The 26,807-nt window shown below is 42.6% G+C and overlaps 1 protein-coding gene across 5 annotated transcripts in view; it reads right to left on the bottom strand.

Annotated features, from left to right (window-relative positions):
* LOC146177226 (uncharacterized) overlaps positions 1–26,807 on the bottom strand; it is a 113,893-nt gene that overhangs the window by 14,413 nt on the left and 72,673 nt on the right. For 2 of the 5 annotated variants that reach the window (XM_084580403.1, XM_084580406.1), the window contains exon 2: positions 12,657–12,704. The exons of the other annotated variants lie outside the window; for them this stretch is intronic. The gene's annotated coding sequence lies outside the window, so the exon portion shown is untranslated. The remainder of the gene's footprint in view (positions 1–12,656; positions 12,705–26,807) is intronic. 5 annotated transcript variants of the gene reach the window in all.

The following is a 26,807-nucleotide window of genomic DNA, read 5'->3' as shown; positions in this document are numbered from 1 at the left end:
ATTCTTGGCCGATCCCCCTGTGTGGATATGTGCCACCAAATTAGAGAAGAACAACAACAACAACAATTTCAGCTCTATCGGCGCCCTCGTTCAGCCGCTGCAGTACTTCTTCAGTGTAACAACTGTTACACTACTTTACGGTGCGTATAATAGCTTTTCTCAAGACTTTAGTGACACATCTCACTTTCTGACTTCTATGTCTCACTTTAACTAAACTTTACTGATACTCATTTAAATAAGTGCGACTTTTTCTCCTCCAGCCTTATGCGCACAGGATGTTATCCTGGCTTCACTTGGTCATACATTTCTTTTGTCGTAAAAACACGCAGGTTCTATCAATTACATACAAGATGCACCTGGGCTCTTCCTCTTCAAGCATAATAGCTTCGTATTCAATACTGCCTCACTGAGATTGAAAATTCAGCACTAAAAGCTTAGAGCACATACGCCCGTTAGAGCAGTTGCCTTTTCACATAAAAAGCCAGTAAGCAGAAACGTCCTCAGTATTTCTAAATTAGTATACTGAGGTCGTCTTCAAAAGATTTGGAAAATAGTTTTAAATACGTGGTATAACGTCTAGGGCGTATACAAGGGATTCGAAGCGCGAGTTATATGCTAAAAAGTCTGGAAAAAGAACTCCATGTTAGGGCTACTTGTATACTTGAGAAAGAAATCCTTTGACCACATAAATTACAAAGCTCTGTTTCGTAAAGTAGATTATTACGGCGACGTTTCGAGCTCAATACAGCCTCTACTTTTCTTTGAGTACCTATTATGTCGATATGCCTAATAATTAAGTGTGACACGCGGCCAGTGTTTGCGGCGGCATAACGCCAGGAAGCATCCTCAGCCCGCTGCTGTAATGAATGTAATGAAACTGTTAAATAATATCATCCGATCAAATCACCGCTCCCGTTTTAATAACGCTTCAGCGTTTTGCTTTAATCGCAAAGACTGCAGGGAGGAGAACTACATGAGGAGTGGGTTTTGAAGTGTGGCAAATATAAATTGCAAATTGCCATCACTTTAGAGGAGAGAAGGAAAATGCCCAACATGAGCATCACCACAGAAAGCAGCTCCTTGAACTTAAAAATGTTTGTGTAAAATTGAAATTTTATTTACTCAGAAACAATAAGAAGGGCTGCGAATGGCTCAGAAAATATGGCAATGACAAAGAATATCTCAGCAAAGATGAAAATTATTATGATGAACTCTCACTATTGCACAAAATTGCGGAGAAAATACATTTATTGAGCAATTAAATATGCGAAGACGTGTATGAGGTAATAGAGAGATTTAGCTTGTCGGAGACTTACTGACGTAGACTTGTTCCGGTTTGCTGGACCCCTCCTGAGCACGTGCATTGACAGCGGTGAGTGCGATCGCGGCAACGGCGCATGCGTCAGAGGGGTACGCTAAACCGGTATACGTCTACATCAGTGTGTCTCCGGCAATTTAAATCTCTCTATTATCAGGTGAAAATACTCAGTGAAAGAGAAGAGGTTTAAAGCAAAGAAGAGAAATAATGATGACTCATTGTCTTCAGATATTTATCAATAGGCGCACCCTTAACATTGTACGTGAGCGGATTACACGTATATATTTCAGTCTGGAGAAACAGGCATCAATGAATTAATCAAAATTTACAGTGTGGAAAAATTAGCACTGTGGTGTAATACAAACTTGCTTTGAAATAATGCACGTATTAATTGGTAAAATGCGCGCTTTGCACAGTTCAGTTCAGTCGTTCACTCGTGTCCGACTCCTCGTGACCCTATGGACCATGTCACGCCACGCTTTCCGGTCTCTCACTATCTTCCTAACATGACATAATTTCATCTGCAGTGCCTCGAGGATGCCATCTAACCATCGCGTTCGCTGCCTACCTCTTCTCCGGCGACTCTCAACCTTTCCCAACATCAAATCTTTCTCCAGCGACTCCTCTCTTCCCATCAGATGACCAAAGTAGCTGAGCTTTAACTTTAGAATTTGACCCTCCAATGAGCAGTCAGGGTTTATGGTCGACAATATCGACTGATTTGATCTTCTGGCAGTCCAAGGAACTCTCAAGAGTCTTCGCCAGCACCACAATTCAAACGCGTCAATTCTTTGGCGGTCAGCCTTTTTCACAGTCCAACTCTCGCATCCATACATCACAACTGGAAAGACCATAGCACGAGTTATACGGATCTTGGTTGGCAGACTAATGTCTCTGCTCTTTACTAGGCGGTCAAGGCTAACAACAATTAGCTTTGCACAAGCTAATTCTAAATGGCAATTATCGCCCCTAAACGCCAAGACCGCTGTCCGTTCTAAATGAAATTAATAATAAAACGAAGGATATCGATACAGTAATGCCTCCTAAAGCCATCGGGGTGACGTTCCAAACTATATTTCAAATAAAAGATGTTATTTCCAGCATATGAGGAAATATTTATATCTGCCGTACAGCCGTACAACCACAACTTAACACATTGATTTTAAGGGTTTGAAATTGTGAAACATTTTTTACAATACGGACAAAAATTATTACTCGACTGCAAGTTTCATAACAGATAACGTTTAATTTTTTTTTGCTGGATAACTTTGACGACAGAGTCGTCAGTGACGACACACCATAGCCTAACCACCGCGTATGATACTAAATGTTTGTACCTACAAGGGTAAATTGTGACTAGAAACTGAAAATTTATCAGTGCCCTCCCACTCCGAGCCTTGACGCATGCACTGTTATCGTAGGTAACAGCATCATGTTTATATGAAGGGGCTTCATTGTAAACAGGATTCCTTGAATATCCACGTAATCAGTTGTCATTCCCTCAATTGTCAGTCACAGAGCACACATTTATTGCTGATTTACTCTCGTGTAAATGATTCGGGAGCTTGTTATCATAGGCTTATATTTTTTTCCCTTCTTTTGATTTGCTTGCATGTAGGAAACACGCTGTACGCTGCCACGGATGGCTGGAAGGGGAAGAAAACAAGGCCACTATTCGTTTTTAATTCAGCCTTGAATATCCATAAGTATAATGGTAATATAAATACGCTATAACGCATTGCTAAACAAATTAAAGAGCACTGCAGAATCTGCATTGAAGTAATGCGAAAGCACGGATGCTGCTGTTGATTGCTTCTGGTTGCTTCTAACTGCTTAATTCACTTCTTGTTTACCCATTTTAGTCTTTGGTATTTTCAAATTGCGCGAAAATCCCTTCCTATGCCCTTTTTCGGCTCTAATTCGGGTTGCGTGACGTCAAATTCTTGACGTCACCTTAATTCACTGATTTAATTCACAATTTCAGTATTTGATACATTCAAATTTGGCATCAAGCCATTGACTAATGAGACCATTTTCGCCTTTACTTTTACATTTTTGCCTCTAATTATATACCTAATTAACTTATCGGCCTTATTACTTTTTCGTACACAACGTTACGTTACGCTCTATCGGTTGACACCACTCCTTAACCACTATCACTTCTCAATTACTCAAAACTGCTGTCGACAACATTTTGCATGATTTGCCTCTAATTAATTACCTAATAACTTAAGTCTAAATATTTTTTCGCACACAACATTAGTTAACCCTCTATCGATTGACACCACTCATTAACCTCTACCACTTCTCAATTACTCACAACTGCTGCAGACATCTTTTACATTTTTTGCCTTTAATTGATTACCTAACTACTTATTGGCCTCATTATTTTTTCTGCAACAACATTACGTCACCCTCCATCCATTGACACCAGTAATTAACCTCTACCTCTTCCCAATTACTCCCAACTGCTGCGGACACGATTTTGCTGACGCGGTCTGCGGACAGAAATCTGTACACATAGTGACGTAATGCTTTCTCATTAAGAACACTGAAAGGCTTTTAAGTGTAGTGAAGACTTTCTGAAAACTCCATTACAGCGCTTTATACAGCGCGGTTATATAGCCAGGCTTAATAGCAAGCAAGCCGCCACGTTTCTGTCTGACCAGTATAACGCAACAAAACGTTTACCGTCACCGAAGGGTTTGAAAAAGAGTATTCAATGATGTACGAATGTGCGACCATCTGACCCTGTCCCCTTTTCTGCTTCGATCTGGAAAAGCAGCAATATATTAATGTAATCCATTTTTTATTTGCCCCTAAACACTCCTCAAAAAAGAAACACACCCCGTGATCTGCATAATTAGACCGAGTGACTAAAGGATGAACTTTCTATAAAGCTAGCGAGCCCCCTTTTTTGTTCTCGCATTCATGAACGCACGGCATCTAGTAAGAATGTTTCTGGCCTAATTTTTTTTTATTATCTCTGCGCTCTCTATCTCCTCAAGTGTTTGTGACTCACGTCGTTATCAGGATGAAGCGCCTACAAAAACCAGGTTACAAGCATGCAGACAAGTGTAACGAAAGGAGGTCCAGCTGAGCCCTTGAAAATTCGACATGGAAATAATTTTAGAAACGATACCAGGGCAGAGGCCGTCACAAAAATAACGAAGCATTGCGTTCTAACTTTCAGGGTAAAAGGGGGCAGAAAAATAGGCAGCATATAGGCATTGTTGGTTGTAATGAAGCAGCAGCCTTTGAGAGGAGTTGATGCCTAGTGTGTGTGTTTTTTTTTTTTGGCGCCTTCTTTGCGCGCTTGTTTGCCAAAAGTGGCTGAGTGAGTGTCTTTAATAGGAAATCATTTTTACTGTTCTGCGCATAGTTTTCAGGATTGGAGTAATGTGATGTTTGCTCGAAGCAAATAATTTATTAGTCTCTTTTGTGCGTAAGGTCGTAGGTCGTGTCGCTCCCGCTGTTTTAATATGCTCAAAAAGCTTTAAGGCAGATAAGAACGCGAACTAAAATTTAAACCCCTGCGAATTCGGCATCATAAGATGTGTGTGGTGCAGCTCTGCGTATCTTTATTACCCTCACAACGCTGTCGCTAGAATAACAGATACGTGTCCAACGAGCAGGGGATCGGATTTCATCTTTGCTCCCCTTGTGTTGCAGCTACACCATTGCGATTGAAATATCTAAGTATCACCTCATGCAAAAATATGCAAATTGTGTTATAATAACTCGGGGGTAGCATGACGATTTCCCACCGTACTTGCTGTGAAACTGAACTTTCCCAACGAGGGCTAAATTAGATTCCCGTGTCGCCGCTTCCATCGACCGGCTCAGCCATTATTTCATCTCGAACTGCGCATCACTGGAAACCACTCCGTACAGAAATGTACGTGTACATATTAGCATATTGATTCTGGACGTCAGGAAATCGTATTAGTGAGGCTGAGGCGGGTCATACCGCGTAAGCCTGAAGACACATGCCAGCGTCGCTTAGACGAAATTGCTGTTGCCATTCTGTCGTCCCGGCACAAACGACATGTTTGCGGGACGTCACTTCGGCGTGCAACTGTCCTCTACACGCCAAGTAAGCAAGCCTACATACAACGGCATGCCAACAAACAAGACCGAAAACAGCAAATAGGGGAGGAAAACTTTCGCTTGGTCATCTTTGCAAGGGTTTCAAAATGCCGCGTCTCCCCTACACACCTCGCTCTGCAGTCTGAAAGTCGGGTTTGAATATACTTTGTTCGATGAAAGCAATGTTTAAATCCTCTTAGATCATTTCATAATTTACGGACAGGTAGGCTGCATTAGGTCTATTCAGGTAGATCCTGACTTCTTTTGACTTCCTCCCTGTTTTCAGCGTTGTGTTTGTGAATTCCGCTTTAACGTCAAGGCACTTTGCGTTGAGCGAAAAAGAGTGTACTGGGGGCAGAAATATGAGCACTTTAGACCCAGCAGTCGAAGACTCGCTTCGCGTAAGGTGGGGGCTGAAAGCATTTCCTTGTTTCTGCAGCCTCGATGGATAAAGTTTCCGTCTATCGCAGGTGGTGCTGCCAGAGGAGAGTGTTTCCATCGCGTTGAGACGCAGTGGCGATCGCGGTCGAGATGTTAAATCTCTAATGTTTGTCTAACGCAGCTTGTATCGCTGCATAAGGTTAAGACATTTAGTAATTCGATCAGCACCGAGAAATTGCCTCCATCTACAAGAAATTTGTTGCACTTATCGTAGCGTTCAACAAGAGCTTGTTGGTGCAAGTATCTTGTAGCGCCTTTCACAAAACAAGAAGCCATAATGACTGCATGCGGTTGAAATTGCGTGGGCACCGAATTACAACACTAGATTGAGAATGAAATTGAAAACATAAGACAGGACGAGTGTAGACTAGCAACGGATTCATTGGAGCGACGCCTACTTCCTTGAAGAGCATAGCGCATGCGCAACAGACTCATACCACAACATCCGAAGGTCTCATCTTATCAACCCAAGAACTTGAGTTCTTTCTCGTGCGTATGAATTGATGTCTCACTAACACACTTTTCACGCCCATATATTCTAATGATTAAAGCTTCAATAATTTCACGCTCCTTTCTGCCCTTTGCGCGGTTTGTAACATTTGCGTGATTGAAAAGTGGCGTACATTTTAACTTCTTGTCCTCATTTATTACAAAATCATGTCTTACCAATTTGACCCTCATCGCTAGCTCACCGAATTATTTTGCAAAACAAAACCAATGGCCGCCATGGCGCAGTGTGCTCGAGTAATCACGCTGCAATTAACCAGCAGAAAAATGAATCTGCTCTCTTTATGCGCCATACGCAAAACAACGTTAATTGACGAAATTCCAAATAACCATTAAAAGCAGCACTGTTCCGAGAGCAGAAAGTTGTATTTATTTATTTCTAGTACCTTAAAGTTTTCTTGGGAAGGTATTACATAGGGAATTTCTAGTACACGTAAAACCTTCTAAGGAAGGTAGTACATAGGGGATAGGACATTCGTTACATTGAAGGTATGACATCGCAATAATAAAAAACGGGATGTGTGGGCTTAACCGCCCACACATCCAATTTTTTTTATCATTGCTGCTTTTGTGAACCATCTGAAGCCCACCGGGTAGAAGTATATAAACGTTCCTGATGTTTGATAAAACTCGGTGTAAAGTTCATGTTTGTCCTGTCCGTTCTTGTCATGATCTATGTTTTCGGAACTTATCGTTCCACCGTCACCAACTGATTTGCATAGTGATATATACTGCGAGACTAGGGTCCTATGTACGTTCTGCATTTCATTCGCGATTTGTCATACCCGCAAACGCTCCTTGTCAATATAAATATTATATGTATGATGGTAGCACTGTTTACTCAGCGCTGAAGAAGGCAACAAAGTTTGCGCAGCTTCGCCTTCCAAGAACGAGTTTATGACGGCGGTTACCGCCATATAACGTTTTAAACGTACTCGAGCGATTTTCGCAGCTTCGTTCATAGAGCTATGATCCGAAAAATTAATGGCCGAAAACACTCGTGTCAATCAATTTTTCAGTTCAGTTCAGGCGTTCAGTCGTGTCCGACTCTTCGTGACCCTATGGACCATGTCACGCCACGCTTTCCGGTCTCTCACTATCTTCTTAACATTTTTAGTGTAAGGTCAAAGTGTCTGCTATTCAATATAGGGAACGTCAGCTGTCACATGAGTTCACACGAAACAAACTCGTCTTGCATGCAAATGCTCATTTTCTGTATACTGATGCCATGTAAGATGGTGCCATTGGTGACGTTTTAAATTCTTTCGAACTTATTCCCATAGATTCAACGTTTACCCATGAACTAGCACTCAGTGACATTCTGCAGTGTCTAGACGATAAGCTAACTTGCTATTACAGATATGCTTGTTGCTGTTCCCTCTCTGCTCAAGAAACTGTTGCCTTATCATTCCGCCCACTCGAAAACAATATAAGGGCTATTGATAAAGTTATTAATACGAAGACGACGAAGCGGGCAGTGACATGGAGCGGAGAGCTCGCGCCAGGACCGCTAGCCATTAAAGCATGTTCCATCGTCATGTCTTCACGTCGTTATGTGTGTGTTGTGTTGTCGTGTTTCATCGCTTTCCATATGCCACCACGTAACAATATTATATAAAATTCTCCAAGGACGCTTCGCGCAGATTCCTAGCAGCTGAGCTTCAAATTGCAGATTTGAAGAATGCTGACTTTAAAAGGGTCGTGATAAAGCGTTTGCAAGGAATATTAGGGCGCTTGTTAACGAAAAGGCTGTTGCGGATAACAAATCTAACTGGCAAGTAGTAATGTTTTAGGTCCACAGGTATGCATACATTATAAAAAATATGTAGAGAATATGAAAAAGATATCTGTCGGGACTTCGCCGTAAATATTAAGGTCAGTCGCCTATGTGCTGGAATTTTTGAAAATTTCTCCAGAAGGGAAGAAAATGGCTGTGGAGTATAACACAAGGCCTCCTAGATGGATTACGAAGTAATTGTACTTTATCAGATTCCTCTTGCATGTGGCAAGATGCACTTATGGCAGACTGGTCCCAAGATTCATATCCGTTTTGGGGTGCATGCAATGTCATTAATTGAAATATTGCTTCGCACATAAACGCACGCCTTCAGTATATGCGATTAAGATCTTTAATAATAAGAGGCAGCGCGAATAGACAAGGACGAACACAAGACAACAGAACCAACGCTAATGCTGTTGTATTGAGTTCGTCCTCGTCTATTCGTGCTGCCTCTGATTATTAAGAATCATCCTTGACAACGACGAGGTGATATTCATTCAGAGGTCTGGCATTCTGGAGCCGTTCTATGAGGCCTTGCCAATCTACCCAGATTCTACCTCAATTCAGTGGAAGGAGAAGAAATTTTTACAGCGATTGGGCATCTGCATAAGCTCCAGGGTTGCCCCGGTGCTCAGTGATATTTACCTTGGTAGGATGGATAGAAAAACAGAGCAAAGGTTGGATGACAAGATCATCAAGGTGATGAGATATGTGGATGTTTTTATTGTCTTCACGCGCACCGAAGACCTTACTGTTAAGGTGATTGAAGAAGTCATCAAATGTTTTGAAGAGTTCTGGTATGGACTGAATTTCTCAGTGGAGCCACCCAAGGAAAAGTGTATACAGTTTTTGGACATCAAGGTTATGTTTTAAACAGGACATTCCTACTGGGAACGACAAGTCATTGTCATCACACAGCCATCCTAAAGATTGGAAAATAGTTAGTGACACCTGTACACAAAAGAGGAAGCAAATCAGATTTCCCGAATTTCAAACCAATTTCACTAACGAGCCCAGTATGCAAGTTACTAGAGCACGTTATCTTAAAGCACATAACTACCTACTTAGAGAAAAATCAAGCTTTAACACCTTTTCAGCACGGCTTTCGGAAAGGAGTTTCTACAGTCACACAACTAATCGAAATTACACATGACATATCCTTCGCTATTCATTAGTAGAAAGAAATCGATCTCATTTTCCTAGACTTTTCGAAGGCTTTCGACCACGTATCACATTCCAAACTTATTATGAAGCTTATATCAACCTTTGGAGCCGGCGCTGTAGTAAAGTGGATTGTTGATTATTTGACAGACCGCACTCAGTTCGGGGAAATCAACAATGCGAAGTCCGAAACAGCCAATGTTAGATTCAGTGTACCACAAGGAAGTGTTCTAGCCCCAGTTTTATTTTTAATTTTTACCAACGACTTACCTACTATTATTTCTCACAATATTAAACTTTTTGCCGATGGCTGTGTTAGGAAATTAACTGTGTCAATGACCAGATAGCTTTATATAAGGCTTTAACAGCAGTGACCAAGTGATGTGAAAAATGGCAGATGACCATTAATGTTAAAAAAATAGTTTCTTTATCTGTAACCAGAAAGATACAGAAACCAAATTTTGAGTACACATTAAACAACATTCTGCTTGCTTCGGTGTCCGACGTTAAACCTGGAAAGCGCATAAAAACACACGGACAACAGCAAGAGACAGACACACGTGTTGTCCGTGTGTTTTTATGCGCTTTCCAGGTTTAACATGTCTAACGAACTCGCCCAAACGCTGCCATTATCGGTGTCTGAATGTAAATATTTAGGCATAACACTGACATGTGATCTCAGCTGGGGTTCTGATGCTAACAATGCCACATCAACCGCCTTAAAACAGTAATTTTTCATTAACAGACGCCTCAAACTAGCACCATCTGAAACAATGCTCCGTGCGTATAAGACATTTTTTAGACCAATATCAGAATACGCCAACGTTGTTTGGCTTCCTTTCACTAACAGGCTTCTTAAACAAATAGAAGCAGCGCAGAGGAAGGAGATCAGATGTGTATTTAATAAACACAGGTTGACAGACTCACCAACAGAACTACTCAAACAAGCAGGCCTGCTAACCCTTCAAAGCAGAGCAAAACTAGCGCGCCTTAAAGCCACGTACAAACTCATACGCAATCAATTAAAAGACGACACTTCAAAATACATATCAAAATCACAAACTCGACAAACACGTAATAATCCCATACACACTCTGAGCGAGCTTTCATTCCGTATTAACACTTTCAAATATGCGTACTTTCCTCGTGCTATACGGGAAAGGAAAGCCTTGAACACATTCATTTTTAGTAATCCCTCATTCGATTCCTTCAGCACACGTGTGGAATATCAACTACTTATATCTCGCTAAATACTGAGTTCTTATGTCATTACGAAGTTATTCCTCCCATTTGTGTTTTCGCTTGTGGCATTATTTGTCCGCCAAAATCTTGTCACATGCTCCTAATTCTGGTTTATTTCCTATACGTATCTTCTTATGTATAATTTAGTGTAATATTTTTTATGTACTTTGATTAATTACCATTGCTATTTTGTGTGCCTCTGTACCTTTGAATGCCCTCCCTGTTACGATACCTGATGAGATTGGCAGTATCGAATAATTAAATAAAAAATAAAATAAATTCTCCCCAGTCGACCAAACCACTGCTCAGTTTCGACTCCGGACACTCAAGAACTGTCAAACAGGCGGTGGCATCTATATGTTTCAAGGCGGCACTCGCAAATCGTGCCCGCGCAGAACGGAAGCCTCCTTAAAATTCCAAGCCGGTCGCCTGAAGGAAGCAGGCTTTCAAGAAGTGACTCTGGGGTAAATCTGTGAGCGAATGGTTAAGCGGATGAAAAAAGAAACTTGAGAGAAAAATGGAAGATTGCAAGATAGGGCGGTGGCCATCGCTTGCGTTCACGGGGTTTCACACCGCCTGAAGAAATTTGGTAAACAATGCGATGTCAAATTCGTCTTTAAGGCAGATAACAAGCTAGAAAAGATATAACCAGCGGTCAGCACGCACTTCAGCAATGTACATAACAACCCAAAAAATGCAGTTTCTGTAATGATGAGGTGTTTTTGTCATACAAGGCGGGGGTAGTGTATCACATTACCTTGCCCTGTGGCAAGATCTATATTGGAGAGACTAGGCTGTGTGTGAATACACGCTTAATACAGCACCGTGATTCCCTTAACAAAGTTCCCATTTCCAACCTGGTTTTTCACTGTCAGAACTGCAGAGGGTGCACACCGGACTTTGAGGGCACGCGCATATTGCACTGAAATGCTAATCAAGTATCACGGAAATGAATGAAGCATTTTTATCTGGCAAGACGGGGAGACACGTGTGACAAAACCGTCGGTTAGCCTTCACAAGAATGAGATTGCGTGGTTGCAATCGGTTTCAATCTGCAAAATTGATTGTTTTTGCTTTTCGTTTGCTCAAAAGTTGTAGATTACTCTGGCTAAGGAAACGTTCGTTAATCATGGTATCTGCTTATTTTTTTGGGTCCATGAATGTTATGCTTTTCTTTTGTATAAAAGCAGTCCTTCCTGAATAAAAATTCAGTTTCTAGTCAGCGCTGTGTTGTCTCACTTCTACCTTGCCTGTCCGTGTTTTTTCGCGCTGTTCGCTCATGTCTGATTTGTATTATTATGCATTCTGATCCGCTTGTTTTGTGACTCATAAACGCAAGAATTTTGAAAGCGGCATCGAGAAAGACCAAGGAACCCAAACCAACACACATCGATATTTATAGATTCTCTAGGCAGATATGGCATTTGTTTTAATTACAACAGTAAGGTAGGGGGGGGGGGGTGTTACTGCTCACGCAGGGCTGCAGAATAGGGTGTTGTATGTACTGCAATAATTTGGGCGCCGTGCGGCACTTACAGCGCTAAATAATTATTCCCTGAAGACTGACGTGGGCGTGTCTGCTTTAAGAAAGGGTGCCATGTAGGGAGACTGGATCCCTCCAATGCAATTCACAGCTTGTTTACAGGAGGTATCCATTGACATTAATTTTGAACAGGCTTGTATGAGAGTCAGTGAAGAATAGTTTGGTGATGTGAAACTTTCCAATTACCTTGTATTGCTTAAAAACTTCAGGAAACAAACTGCAAGGCTTGAATATTGAGCTTAATGAGAGAGATTGGTTTGAAAATTCATATGATGGAAACCAAAATTCTACAGCCTGGAAGGTTGACTGCAGCTTACTGTAGATTGTCTGGTGCTTGAAGTGTTGAGTATCTAAAAGTCGAGCAGAGAGTAGATGCCGACCCGTACACCGACAGTGAAATAACCTCACAAATAAGAGTAGAATAGAGAACAATTTGCAGGTATTTTTAGACCTTGAATGGCTGTCTGCTACTCTCAAGACAAAGATTCACGCTTATACAGTCGGCATTCTGCAGTATTTGGGCTTGAATAAAGCTTATCAGCGCCTTCATAGTAATGTTTAAACATGTTACTCACCTGCTTCGGCTGTATTAAATGCAACCAGCACGTAGTCCTAGCCAGGAGCTATTGAGGATAAAAGAAAAAAATATATACAATGCCCAAAGCAGCTGCGCCATGTTCGTTATTTGCTGCGGCTATGAAGAGTTGCTTCGGCATACCTCACATATCACCGTATCATTCAGGTGATTAATCCATTGCGCATACTTGCGGCATACTTAGCTGCGCATTTACTATTTATCATCCGATAGCATACGATGCGCAAAATGTCTATCCTCCCGTTAGGCAATATAGAAGAGAGCCATTGCAAAAATATCGGTGCGTGGAACACTGTAGCGCGGCGAGCTAGGCCGCTCTGCGCAGATAGCAGATGCATGAACAGGAACAGGAACCAACGCTACGCTTTACGCGCTGCCAAAAAGTGGGTCGCCAGCCAGCAGGGAGGCCTGAACGACAGATGCTCGGTGTACTGGGAAGGCTGGTTTAGTTCGCAGACGAGCCTGTTTTTCCCTGTTGTGAAACACACCCATGACATCGTTACATGCTTCGACTCGTAGCGGAATGTGTTTGAACAGAGTCTCAATGGTTTGTGCTTTCAACGGAGAGGGAACTCGCCACTTGAAATATAAGCTTGTATGAAAGTGCTTTGTTTTGAACTAAACAAACGGTGGTTATTCGGGGAAATAAGCGGATAGAAACCGCTTCCAGAGTAGACGTATGTCTTGATAATGAATGAGAGATAATGTTTTATTATTTCGTTGAAAACACTTAGGCGCGATGCATTCTTGGCAGACGCCCTGATATTTCTCTCCATCATAGGGACGCTTCACTTTGTTAAACACTTGAAGATTTAATCCGCTTTATTAATACCAGTGAAACTTAGTTCTTTTTGTGCCAATTGAATTCAAGTCTCAAAAGGGTACAAGGGCAGACAAAGAAAAAAAAAGTGTCTGAAATGCGAATGTTTCCCGTTAAGAAAAAAAAATAAAGAGCTCAAAGACGACGGTGAAGCAGTAGCAATCATCGGCATTAAGTGAAATTAGAAGGTTCGAGGCTTCAAGCCAGGACTGCTTTTCAATACATCTGGTGACTTTTCATGCAATGCTGCACGCATAGTGCCTCATAGTGTTCTCATTACCTCAAAACACTGAGCGCGTGATCCTTGCCCTTCGTAAACAGAATAGTCAGGGCATCCGTGCGCAAACAGGAATCTTGAACCACGTGTAAATACAGAATATAAGCATTTTCCCGTTGGCAGCAATAAGCAGCTGAAATGTTTTGGATTGGTTTACGGAGCCTGGTGAGTGTCTTTATAATTTCGGCCGCCTGATACTTTTTCGAGCGTACTAATCTTGTACTGCTCACAGGCAACTTGGGTTTTGCTTCTGCTGGAATGAGGCAGCCACGGCTGATGTCGACATGGTCTGTCTCAGCGTTTCAGCGCCTACAAGTCAACTACAGCGGCGTCTCTATGTGTACGCACTGAAAGGAGCTGCCGATCTGGCTTCCATCAGCAGCGAGTTTGCTGCCAGTAATCTTAAACTCACGCAGTTGAAGCAGCTGGACAAAGCCAAAGTAAAGGAGCGCGAATGAAGCTTACGATGATGTCGCTGGTATTAATCCTTCTGTTAGTGTTGTCTCTATCACCAATTGATTTGTGCTGGCTTTTTGGGTTGACACTTGCGAAGCGTAAGCATCGGGCCACACTATGCTAGGCCATATCTCTGCCACTACGATCCCTGGATTAACCTCGAGCCTGTCGTCCATGACTGAGTTTATGCACTGCGTTATGCTATAGCTGCTCCTTAGCGTCAATGGAAAACGCTTTTCTCTGATCCGTACGCACTGGAGCCTATTTTCAGAATATTCGCATGCTGTATTTTTTTTTCCCGCCAGAGACTCTTCAATGCAAACATGAAGCTCTATTCTTGTCGGCACAGAATACCACAAAATGGCACCATGTAACGGTATTTGATGATCTAAATAAGCGAGAACAATAAAACGACAAACGGTAGCTGCTTTCACAGCCACCTATATACTGACGAAAAAGAACGATTGAAGATCTCACACTGGAGGCGCAATAAAAGCATTGATATCTTTTATGTGAAGTTGCCTCTGCACTCAAGAACAGACATTCATGCGCATTAATTCGTTTTCACGCGTCTACGCTTCAAAGACACGATGTCTCCACCTTTTCTTATTTATTGTTTGCTGCGAGTTAGCCACTGGTATATTGAGAGATCTCGTGTTTCTATGGCGTTTCATATGTCTTTCTCCACCTTCCATTGTCGCTCAGCAGCACTACATGGGCCTAGTGAAGATGTATTAAAAAAAGTGACGAGGGTATAAGCATGACCTGAAACTATGGAGTTATACGAGCGGAAGCTGCGTTAAGCATGATTTTGTAAATTTGTACATGGTTTGATGGTTTGAATTAGAGGAACACTCAAGCTCCGACCTAAGAGCAGACGCGATATCCCCCATTCTTTGCAGCGAAACGTTTATATATTGTTGGTTTACGCTGTTTTTTAATTAACGGAAGGCATAGTATCTACCTCGCAGTCTTGGTTAGTAATGGCACCTAATTAGGCCAAGATCCTTTGTTCCCAGCCCGATGAAATACGAAGTTGCACCTCGTATAATAGAGCTTGTGCTCTGACTCCTAAAACCCTGCGGCACCTTTTCCAATGTTACAATTTATTTTGCGACCGCTGAAGTAAAAATATATTGTCAATCGTCGCGAGTGTTTTCTTCCTTACCCGTCCAAGTATTAGCGCTAATTTATTTTTAAATAAACAAAATTGGCAGTAGTTTAGCTGTGGCTAAACCTGGTAAGTTGCGCACCTGCAATGTTTGCGCTTAAGGTCCGGCATGTAGTGTAGCTGCGAGTGTAGCTTGACGTGTTTAGCCATGATTAAAGACACGATACACAATGAAGGAGCCAAACGTACGTCTAGAGGTGCACGACGCTCTCGTCTAGCAGCGTCTTGCGCTCGCCATTTTGCTTGCCGTTCGCGTTCTTCAGTTGCTGTTTTCTGGCTTCAGCGCATCGCCGATACCTCTCCTTGTAAGACTGCATAGCAACTGATCTACCTCGACGCGAACTCCTATTTCTCTCTTTCCACTTTTACTCCTGTTAGCGATCGTCTTTTTATCACTGCGCCATTCCTTACCCTGGGCGGCGGCCGTCCACCCCTTTGGCGCACCCCTTTGGCACACGTGCCTGGATTTCGACGCGCGCATGACACACCGGACTTTGCTCGTATCGCATGCGGTAAGAGAGTACGATCCGGGAAACGCCGCGAGTGCGAAGTGCGCGAGGATGGGATTGAGTGGTGCGTCAGCTTTCGTTCTAATGCTAACACTCCCGCCTTCCTCCCTTCTCTTAAGGCGCAGTTCAGGTGTTGTCGCAGCTGCGGCTCAAGGTCAAGCTTGGCGTCCGCCGGGGATATGCGACGGCTCGAAACCTGGCGCAGTATTGCTTACGGAATAAAATATATATTTGGCACATTGATAAGAGAACATTAAAGGCCCCGTTTTGCCCATGCAGACAACTGCGTCAGCACTGCGAACGAGAGGGAATGCCAACGAGATACCGGAGCAGATAGTAGTAGGCAAGTGTCATGGCCGAACAACGGTTGGTCGTCTCGTTGTGTGACGTCAGACTACCTGAAGATATGGCTTAGTTCAACGAGAATATTTTCGGCAAAAATCCGCTTTGTTTGGTTCTTGAACGAAAGTTTGAGATGAAACTCAGGTCAAAGTGATTTGTACCAACTCGGTCACTTCGTGCTCATGTGCGAGCTAGCAGTCGTAAGGAGCGACTCTTCGCTTCGCTTTTCGCAACACGTAGCGAATTCATTGATGGATGCGGAGGGTAGCGTTCCCGGATTCGTACTCACTGTGGATATTGTGAGCCGGATGATCCGTGACTCGATATGAGATTTTTTTAGCGGATTGGGCTCCACAATTAGGACGCTCTCCTCGCAGGCGATATTGTGGTCGGTGCGTTCGCAGGGCTTAGAGAGAGGGTTGCTCTCCGATTTCATTAACTGGACGCCGTTCTTGTTCTACCTGATTCATTGATCGAAGTTTTTTGTTTCGCCGACATTTGAGGGCGGCCACTAGGAAATCAGGATTTTGTAAACGACTCGTGGCTGTTTTTATCTGCAAATGTCGTATATTGTTCTTAATAGAAACCGTCCCGCGATCTTTGAAACAGGTTTGTGAAATACGTAGATGTGTTTTCGTAGAATGCGTACCAGCGCCTGGTTGACTTCCCTCATGTATTGAAGCACTATGCGAGAGAGGTTCGTTATTTCCTTGTTGACCGGTTCGCCTGTCCTCCAAGCCTGGCGGCGGGAAACGCGTCGAATAAAGGCGCGTGTGCAACCGTTTTTCTTCAGTTCTTCATCGAAAACGATGGCCTCTTCCACTTTTCTTTCCGCTTCGGAGGAGCGGACTGAGCTCTCCTATGAAGAGAGGAGACGATGAAGGACATGTGGTTAATGAGATGACACGGAAATTAGAATTTAGTAGTGGCCGATATGAGTAAGCTTCTTCTACCGGCTAGCCGAGTAGGTGATGCTAGCTATTCAAATGACGTGTCCGAGCTAAATAATTAGAAATATGGATACTCAAGTGTTTGTAGGAGTCGGAAAGAAGAACAGAGTTGGTAATGTAATAAGTAGGACTGACATAGATACGGCGGCGGTGGAATGATAGGTAGAAAGTCTTACATTCAGCGTCATGAGCCATTGGTCACAACATGCTAGCAATTTGTTAATAACTTTTTGCAGGCTTGAAGCATCTGCGTGATTAGTTATTGGTCGATATATTACACAGTCGTCAGCGAATAGGCGAATTTCAGACGAGATGTTATAAGGTAGGTCGTTGACATACAGGTATATTTGGAAGAGACCCAAGAACAGATCCTTGGGGCACAATGGAGAGGACGAGAGACATCGGAAAGAAATGTAAGTTTGCGTAAACGAATTGTTGTCTATTAGCCAGGAATCCTCGTATCCATTCCACCACGAGCGGATCGAGATCAAGATTCGGAAGTTTAAGTATTAGGCGCTTATGGGGAACCTTATTCAATGCTTTTTCGAAATCCAATAATAAGGCGTCAACAACATTGTTCTGGTCAATGGAAGAATGGAGGGCATGAAAGAAAAGAGCTAGGTGAGTGTTACATAAGAGAACCGTGTTGGTTAGGTTGAAAGAGACTAACAGATGACAAAAAGGCAACCACGCTCGAATAAATAATGTGTTCCATGATTTTGGAGCAGACGCAAGTGATGGAAATGGGTCAATAATTATTTGGAGATGATATGTTGCCTTTCTTAAATCAAGGAATTATTTCTCCAATCCACTAGTCTTCTAGAACAGCTGAGACATTAAACTGCAAATGAGTTTAGTGTTCTTTTAAACCTTAGCATTGATGCCGTCAACCCTAACAGAAGAGTATATTTTTAACGAGTCAGTAATTTTAGTGATACCGCTAGGATTGAAGATTATGTCTACCATTTGAGGATAATTGTAACAAGGTGCATCAGGAGGATTTCAAAGAGGCTAATGGGTGAATAGGGAACAAGGCACGTTGTTTTATACATTAGCTACTTCGAAGTCGAAATAAAAAGGGATATTTTATTAGACTAATTGGGACAAATACATTTCCAAAAGCTTTTGGGTTTAGTGTCTACCATGGAAGGTAAGCCAGAGGAGTAAAGGTTTCGTTTTCTTTTATACAACTGAATTGTAGTTGCTAGCAGCACAGCAATATTTGTTCCATGAGAGTTGAGAGTGATTAATTCGTAGACGGCGGAAGAGACGTTTTTTTCCTATAATTTAGACTCTTTAGGTTCGTGTTAAACCAAGGGGACTGCACTCGTTCGGTTACTGAAATAGTTGGAATGTATAGCCGTACTAGCCTTTGCATTAAAAAGGAGCCAGTTAGATTCGGTTGAGCAAGACTGATAATTGGAAGCGAAGTTCTCGTAAAAATTTGATTATTCGTTAGTTATGCTGGAGTAATCACGACGACCGTAAAGTGTAAGTTTCTTTTTTACTTCTTTACTTTCGAACAGATTACACGTGAATGAAGTATGGATTACTGCGTCATCACGTAGGCCTTCCAGGTGTGCAATTGCGGTGAAGCTTTCAGGATGAGATGTTAATATACGGTCAAGAATGTTAGAAGAGGTATCAGTGATGAGCGTTGGGCTGTGTGACAAATTGTGTTCATCCAAAAGTGAAGCACGTGTTGGCAAATTGGGAAGCCATGTCATTTTTTCATAACGTGGAAGCAATGTCAGACCAGTCGATGGAGGGCAGATTGAAATCACCGAAAAATAGGACTGGATTATTTGGATATGTCTTCGCAGGCGTGTTCAAACCGTCATGAAAGTGAGATACAAAGGATGCGTCAGCATTCGGTGGGCGATAAGACTCCAATGAGGGTGCGCGGTTGCGATTTGTTGCAGCATAAGCAAACAATTTCTTACGGGGAGGTTAGGTACAGTAGTGTATGGTGCAGAAGACGATTTGTGGCGATTAGTACACCACTTGCGCGTGATTTATCGTTCCTGACTTTACAAAGATGTCGACGTTTTGTTAACTCTGGAAAGATCTCGGAATCGATAAAGGATGAATTGAGCCATGTTTCAGTTAAGAGGATGATATTGCATGAACTCGAAGAAACAAGACTACACAAAGAGTCTTCCTTTAGAATAGCGCTGCTGAAATTAGTATAGGGAAAAGATAGAGAAGGGCTTATCGATGAAGTAATTTTGGCAGGAGACAGTAATGATTGCAGGGATGTGCGTTCAATGACTGCGCCAGAATGGGTATCAAATACATATGCTTTCTTGCCACGAAGTTTGAACTTCAGATCAAGAACTTTTCCAAATTCCATGAAATGCTTGCGAGCTGCTCGAACATCAGGTGCTAAGCCCTCAGCAACAGCATAGCCGGTGTTTATAAGCTTCCTGGCCTCAGATAGTACAAAACAATGGCGACTAGTTTATCACCCATTGTGCCTCTCTGCCAATAATCATCAGCACACGGTGTGTTAGTCGTTGACGCGGCTTCTTCTACTCGCTCATCTGGAGGTGGGAAGGAGGAGACAGCGTAACGAAATGAAATATAGCATATCATCGGCAGTGGTCCTCGCTGTTGGCGAGACCATGCGACCACGCTAGATCCCGTCGTGTTTTGATAAAAAGCTCTGGAACTTCGATTGCTTCTGACCATTACCTGTAGCATTATCCAGCCCTTGAAGCCCCCCCCCCCCCCCCAAAAAAAAAAAAAAAAAACGCACAATGGTAGCGAGCTACCTGGCTGGCTAGTATAAAGATTAAAATTGCAATAAAGCAAGCAAGTCAGCAGTTCCGGGAAACTGTCCCAAAAGCAACCACTTTGTTTTTCAACTCCGTGCTTGCAGTGGGAAAAAAAAGAGCAACAATTGTGTATTTCAAGAAAAAAAAAAAGAAAACCTGGCTTCTTGACCGGAACCAAATATATTTATGGGGTGCATACTGAAATATTAACGGCAAATACCAGTAGAAAAACCGAACGATGCGTGAGGTTTTACGCTGCTGTTACGCAATATAGTAAGCAACAATTGCTCTCAAAGCCTTTACCTATTTATTTGTACACAATTCGGGGTACGATACTGCATTCTGCGCACGAAGGTAATGTTGATCGGTCATTCTATTGCATAAATATTTAGGCTGACCTTTCTGCACTGCGCGCTGACATAAGCAAGGCGTCACTGGCCACAAAAAAAAAAGAATAAAGTACTTGAAATTGAACGTTGCTGCATGAACAGTTACGTACAGCGCGGCTGGGAGAAGTACGTGAACATATCCCGCAGCATAAATCTAACGAATACAGTTCCGTAAAATTGCCGTTCCGCCATTTTCTGGGCATGCAGATTTCGCGTGAGGCCGACTTAATTTTTACAAACACGCTCTCTAGGACAACAGGTGATGCATTAGGTTTAAATTAAGCATTTGCTGTTGATTGATAGTTGACTAAGAGTGGCGTCATTAAGCGCTGTTTCGGTTAGTTCATCAGGCGACGCAACATGTCGCCATTCACTGTCAGCTGAGCATTGAAAAAAAAAATGCTTCATAATCGTAGAGACTGATGTCTTACTAATATCAAAGATTGCCCAGAGGTTTTTCCACATTTAGAGCTAGTATATGTTTCTCACTTTTTCTGCATGGGCAGCGTTTGGAGGAGTGAAGAGAGCCGGCCCAAAGGGTGACGCAGCTCCACCCGCCACGGTCACTTAACCTAATGGCGCATCGGCGGCCGCCGAGCTACGCAGCTGGCTGGAATATTTATGAAGCGTCCCCTTCGGTGTTCAGGGTATACACGGGCGGCTCCTGGGGCGAGGACGCCGTAGGCAGAGAGCCCACTGTTTATAATGGGCCACAGAACATCGTGAGAGCAGCAGAGCGGGCAGTCTCTCGCCTTGCGCTGAAAGCGGGTGAGCCCTGACTGGGACTTAGTTGGAGACGGATTATTCTCAGAACGGCGCCTTAACCAAGCAGTCTTCTGAGTGGTGCTTCGAACAGATCCTGTGGTAAAATGTAGGCTTCGGGAGTAGGAAGTAATTACGAGGTGCGGCCTAAAATAACGGAAATAATGAGCACAGCGTGTAATAATGGTTAAAACATGGCGATGTGCAACGGCAGAGAGTTAAGCCTAGTGCCTTGCGTTTAAGAACTACCTTCTTACCACCAGCTCTGTATCTATACGCGCCATACTGTTGTGGTTATATTTGATATGTTATATCATCTGACGTCTCGTGGGATAGTCTTCGCAAAGAGTGAACTTGTAAGTTATGCGCATATTGTATGAAGTGTTTACGTTAATGAATCCCCGTTTTAAATTTTAAGGAACTGTGTGCACAAGCTTGTACACTGCGTCCAAACCTTTTATCCGAGAGTGTCATTGCAAACTATTTCGCTGACTCATAGCAATCTAGAAACAATAATATTTTAAATAAGGTATATTTAACGCTATGTTTCTGGAACAATCTTCATTACTTGTGTTGCTTGACAATGGCAAGTTAAAAAGAAAGTATTATTATAAAAAAACGTATGTTTCACTAAGAAGCCATGTCCTAGATTAACACAAAACATGTTTACGATAAATAAAGAAGAGGGCAATATCGGTTTTGCTATTGGACTAGGAATACTTGTTTTATGTTGGACCTGTGGAAGTAGTCTCCTTCCCAATTTTAAAGTCGGAGACAAATAGTTAACGAAACATGGCTACCACGCTTCAGCCACCTTTCCGCATCGCAGTGAAGAACTGAAGTCAGTGATGTTCTGAACCAACTTTCACGGCCAATTCCTTCAATTTTTATCACTTCACACCATCTTCAATATAAAACGAGGTTTCTCTTATCTTAGAGGTGACACTGGAATAAAAAATGACCCGAATGCATGTGTATAGCAGCTCCAGTCTATTGCAGGTCCAAGCCGCATCCATACAATGCCCTTTTTCACAGGCATCATATGGAAAGCCTGGATATCGAAACGGCTTGATGAATTTAAGCGGAAGAGCGCAGCACACGTTTAACATGCGACAGCGAACATGCTAATAGAAAGAAGGGAATTATCTGATGCCTGTGTCTTGTTTTCTGCTATGTCAACGGTCCTTGCAGTGCAACCCGAGCAAGCCAGACAGACAACGTTCAGTGAATGAGACTGGCCAGTACCCACTACATCGGCAGGAAAAGCCGCATTTGCAGGCAGGTAGTGTTGAATTTATTTATTTATTCGTACTGTTGTCCATGGCGTCGTTACAAGTCGGTTTTTAACTTCATGTTTTCAGCCACACACTATGCTACACTACTCAAACTACAAGCATGAACATAAGGGGGTAGGAAGAAAATACAGGCGATGCACACAACACATTATAATATTGCTGTATATGGCATCAAGAGCAATATTCCAGAAGAAGGTTAGTCAGTCCAATTAAAGCAAAGTGAAGTCATATTGAAAATTCGCGGAATAAAAGTCAGCATTTGCCGCATTGTAGCTTTTTACAAACTGAGGTGCACAACCTGTGTGATGACCACACACACATATATGTATAAATATTTGGTTTGTGGAGTTTAAAGTCTTAAAGCGACTCAAATTATGAGAGACAGAATAGTGGAGGGCTCCAGAAATTTCGACCACCTGGGGTTCTTTAACGTACACTTGCATCGTACAGCAGACGGTCGCCTTGCTTTTTGCCTCCATCGAGAAGCGGTCCCCGCAGTGTAGTTAAATCCTGTATTCAAGGGCAAATTTGTCGAGAGCTCTGACCACCGCACCACCGTGGCGGGGCATGTAATTATTTAATATAAAAATATATATTATGCACATTATTATATAAATATTCTGGTCTTGCAGGTAAAGGCTTGACTATGTAGGGGTAGCTGTGTCTGAATCAGCGTGATGATTTTATTTGAATAATACGTTCGTTATTAAAACTGAAGTATTTGTTATACACGGAATGAGTACACTTTTAACTAGTCATGATTCATCGCTGTGCTTTGAGTAAGTTTAAACTAGGTAACATGGGCTTGACTAAATCCATTGTCTGTACTTCGAGATCATAAATCTTGCTGCTCTCCTGATAATTCTTTCAATTTTATCATTTTGTTTCTTTTTATGTGGAACCCATATACCGCTAGCATACTCTAACATGGGCCGTACTAGGATGACAAAAATGTGAAATGCACATTTCAGGTGTGGTGCATTAATATTAAGCTTACGTATGACAACTATTTTTCACCTGAGGTGGGTATGTTAATAATGTGAATTCTGCAGTTTCGATCATGATATGGTGACTACTGAAAGTTGGAAGTGAGTTGTTCCCGGTAAAACTTTGGCACTGAAATCGTAATTGAAAGCAAAAATGGCTTTAATTTCCTTGTTGCTATTATGCAGACTGTTATAATGCAGTTTATTGCCATGTTCCACATTTCACGCCAATGTTTCCACATTTCACGCCAATGTTCGACACCTTAGATCCGTACACTTTAGCAGACACACACCATACTTGCTCATGTATAAGTTTCACAAAGGCGATTCGAATTATTTGGGGCTGAGCGATTAGTTTCCCTGATAAATCAAACAGCTGTTTCTTGGTGCTGCTTTCCTGAAATGCGTGGCGGCTAAGCCTAAAAAAGAATATTACGTTACCTTAACACTTATTTTCACTTTTGGTCACCGGCTCACGAACAACCATGCCTTCGTTAAAATTACTCTTGCAGGTGGTGAAAGTGAAGTTGAATAAAGACGTCCTTTGCATTATGCTCACCGTTGTCACGGTTATTCGCCTGGGAAGGCGCCTTTACCATGTTGCATACTATCATAGAAACAAAGTAGTGCAGGTTTTTTTATTTGATATAACTTATCTAGCTGTATGTCAAAGTAGGCATATAGTCTGTTCACTCGGACACGGCGAGGAGGATCAGTGCGGCACAGGCAGCATTTTGAAGTGTCCCTAACGTATCGTCTCTATGCCTCTTTATACCTAATACTCTCCTTACGATGACTGTAGATAGTTTAACAGGAAATAGATATTTTTCTTTCTAAATGGTCGGTGAGAAAGGGCTGAAATGAAATTTCTGTTGTTTTTATTGGCTATTTATAGATGCCGGTGTACCTCTTTAATACGGCAAGAGCATGAAATTTTATTCAGTTTTTGGCAGATAATGAGAAACGGAGGCGTTCGAAGAAAATAACTGGCCGCATTGAGTTTAGCAGGCTTCTAATCAAAAACGGGAGGTAAATATGCATGAATCGTTTTAAGATTAGTGACACGCATAGTATTTGGGGTCATATTTTAAATTCAAAGCCTTATATGCCCCATTGTCAAGTGAGCAAGGCGTTGTCCAGGAAAGTTGGTCCTGAAACTTTAGATTGATCCAGGCGGCGGTGACGTCATCATTTCGGAAGCCAATCAGCAATTGGAGGCGATCTTCTGCCACATGAGCGCTCACTGCCTCGTGTCTTGTGAGCTCCAATGCGCCACGTTGCCTGATCTCTTGTCATCCTCCACTCAAAAGGGCATCCTATGCATAGAAACTAATGTCTAAATATTTTATTATCTAAGTGAAGACATCTGCGTTCAATCAAAACCGCTTTCTTGTTTTCAGCGTCAGAAGGATGTGCAGCAACGTTATCTACCTCTATCTCTGCATCAATACTACAATCGGTAAGCGTGAGCTATTGCCCCATGCTGGAGGACAGAACGAGCCCTACCCTGCGTTTATTATCTTGTTTTATCAGTTTTCCTAATTTTGTATGATTCCGAGCGGCAAATATTATTACGCCTGATCAATTCTACTCCATTTTTAGCTCAGCTAGCAACACTATTTAAAGATGATGCTTTGAGGAAAGCAGATATAAATAGTTAAGTTGTCATGCGGATGCACTGTAAGGGGCAACTGTGTAAGCGCGAAGGGTTAAGGTGGCTTTATTTCAGATTAAACTAGTCACAGCAAATAAATCGTTGAGAATATGCTTTTTCAACTGACTACCTTATTGCAGTGCCGTAGCTTCTTTGCAGCCGCGTGCTTTGAGGTACAGTCGTGGACAAAAGTGGTATACTCCGGGCGAATCGCAACGATTGCATTTTTTTTCCGTATAAAAAAATGTGCCACACAAAATTGCTTGGACTAGATGGACAGTATATCAAGGAGGGTACGTTATGCATATCTCAGAAATAACTGCTTCTCTGTCAGAAAAATTTGGCGGGCAGTTTTTTCGCAGCGCGTGGAATATACCACTTTTGTCCGCGGCAGTACATAGTGGAAAAATAGTTCTATGACACAATACCAGCATGCAAAACGACTACGGAAGGGACGATAGTAATTATTTTGCATGTATAATGATGAGTACTTCTCAAGCGTGTTTTTGTACTGGCAGAGCGAAATAGGCTGCTCCTTTTTTTCTATAGCATTGTTGTAATTGTGAGGACGGTGGGGTTATAGTTTGGAGTAGAGAGAAGCGGTCGGATGTTGTCTCCACAACTGGTCTTACAGGCGCGCACAGTGCAATCGGTTGCACAAGGAATGCATTTTCGCTTCTATAAAGACAGAAGAAGGATGTTTTCACCCAGTTCTACTGAAGTCCGGCATTGCGAGAAGAGAAACAGGCCATCCTCGGTCGTATGTTTCTAACATTACAAACTAGGAAAAGAATGGAAGATGCGAATGCATAGTGAAACTGGGTTTCTTTACTGTGTTTCCAGCCCAAGACGAAGAATATACAAGGCGTCTGGAGACGCAAATTGAAATAAATCTGGCGGCCCGCCCAATTTCTCCTACCCTAAGAGGGACAACGAAGCTACAGAGGATGAGGAAGAAGCCGCAATTGGGCACGTCGTTGAGAATAACAAATGCGCGCTGCGGGTATTCGCTATGCGCCTCAGAGGAGGGCAACGCAAAACACGCCGCATCAGCCGAGACGAAGAAACAGTTCTCCTTGATAGATTGGGCATCCGACGAAATTGTGGCAGGCTCTTTCGCGACACCAGAAAGGGATTGCCGGATTCCTCTGCATTCGGCCGAGGACGAATGGGGAGGCGATCAGTCTGGAAGTTGCTGCTTTATCGCCTCACTCCTCGCCTCCCACGCCCGCACAAACGCACGTACGCGCCTACTCTTGGAGAAGACGGGTCACGCAGAGACAGGATGTTGGCGGAAAGCGAACCATGCTCGTCAGGAGCCCGATAGGGAAGCGAAAAACCCATTATTCTCGCATCTGCCTGTACGCTTAGCCCATTGTCACGGCAGTCTGCTCTGCGAAACTAGGTACTCCGCGCTCATCTCTACTGGAAGGCTAAGCCGTAGGGTGTCTCCATCGTAAATGTATTGACTTAAGACAGGCAAATCGGGGAGCGCAACAACATGCACAAGGCGTTTATGACCTGCCGACGTTACCGGAAAGATTGCTTCAAGGTGTTTTCCCTATGTTCAACGTGTCAATTAGCAACGTATTTTGCCTTAATAGGTTTGTGGAATTATCATTTCTTGCACTGCTTTGGCAACGGCGGAATTATTGATTTATCTACAGTGTACTGAAGACCCTACTGTGAGTCATAGCAAGCGGGACATTAAATTCATAAGGCTGTGAATCAAGTGTTATCATC

Source organism: Amblyomma maculatum, chromosome 10, assembly GCF_055883805.1.
Source record: "Amblyomma maculatum isolate TAMU_Amacu chromosome 10, ASM5588380v1, whole genome shotgun sequence".
NCBI classification, from domain to species: Eukaryota; Metazoa; Arthropoda; class Arachnida; order Ixodida; family Ixodidae; genus Amblyomma; species Amblyomma maculatum.
Note: the sequence above shows the minus strand (reverse complement) of the source record. Positions and strands in the feature narration are given on the sequence as shown.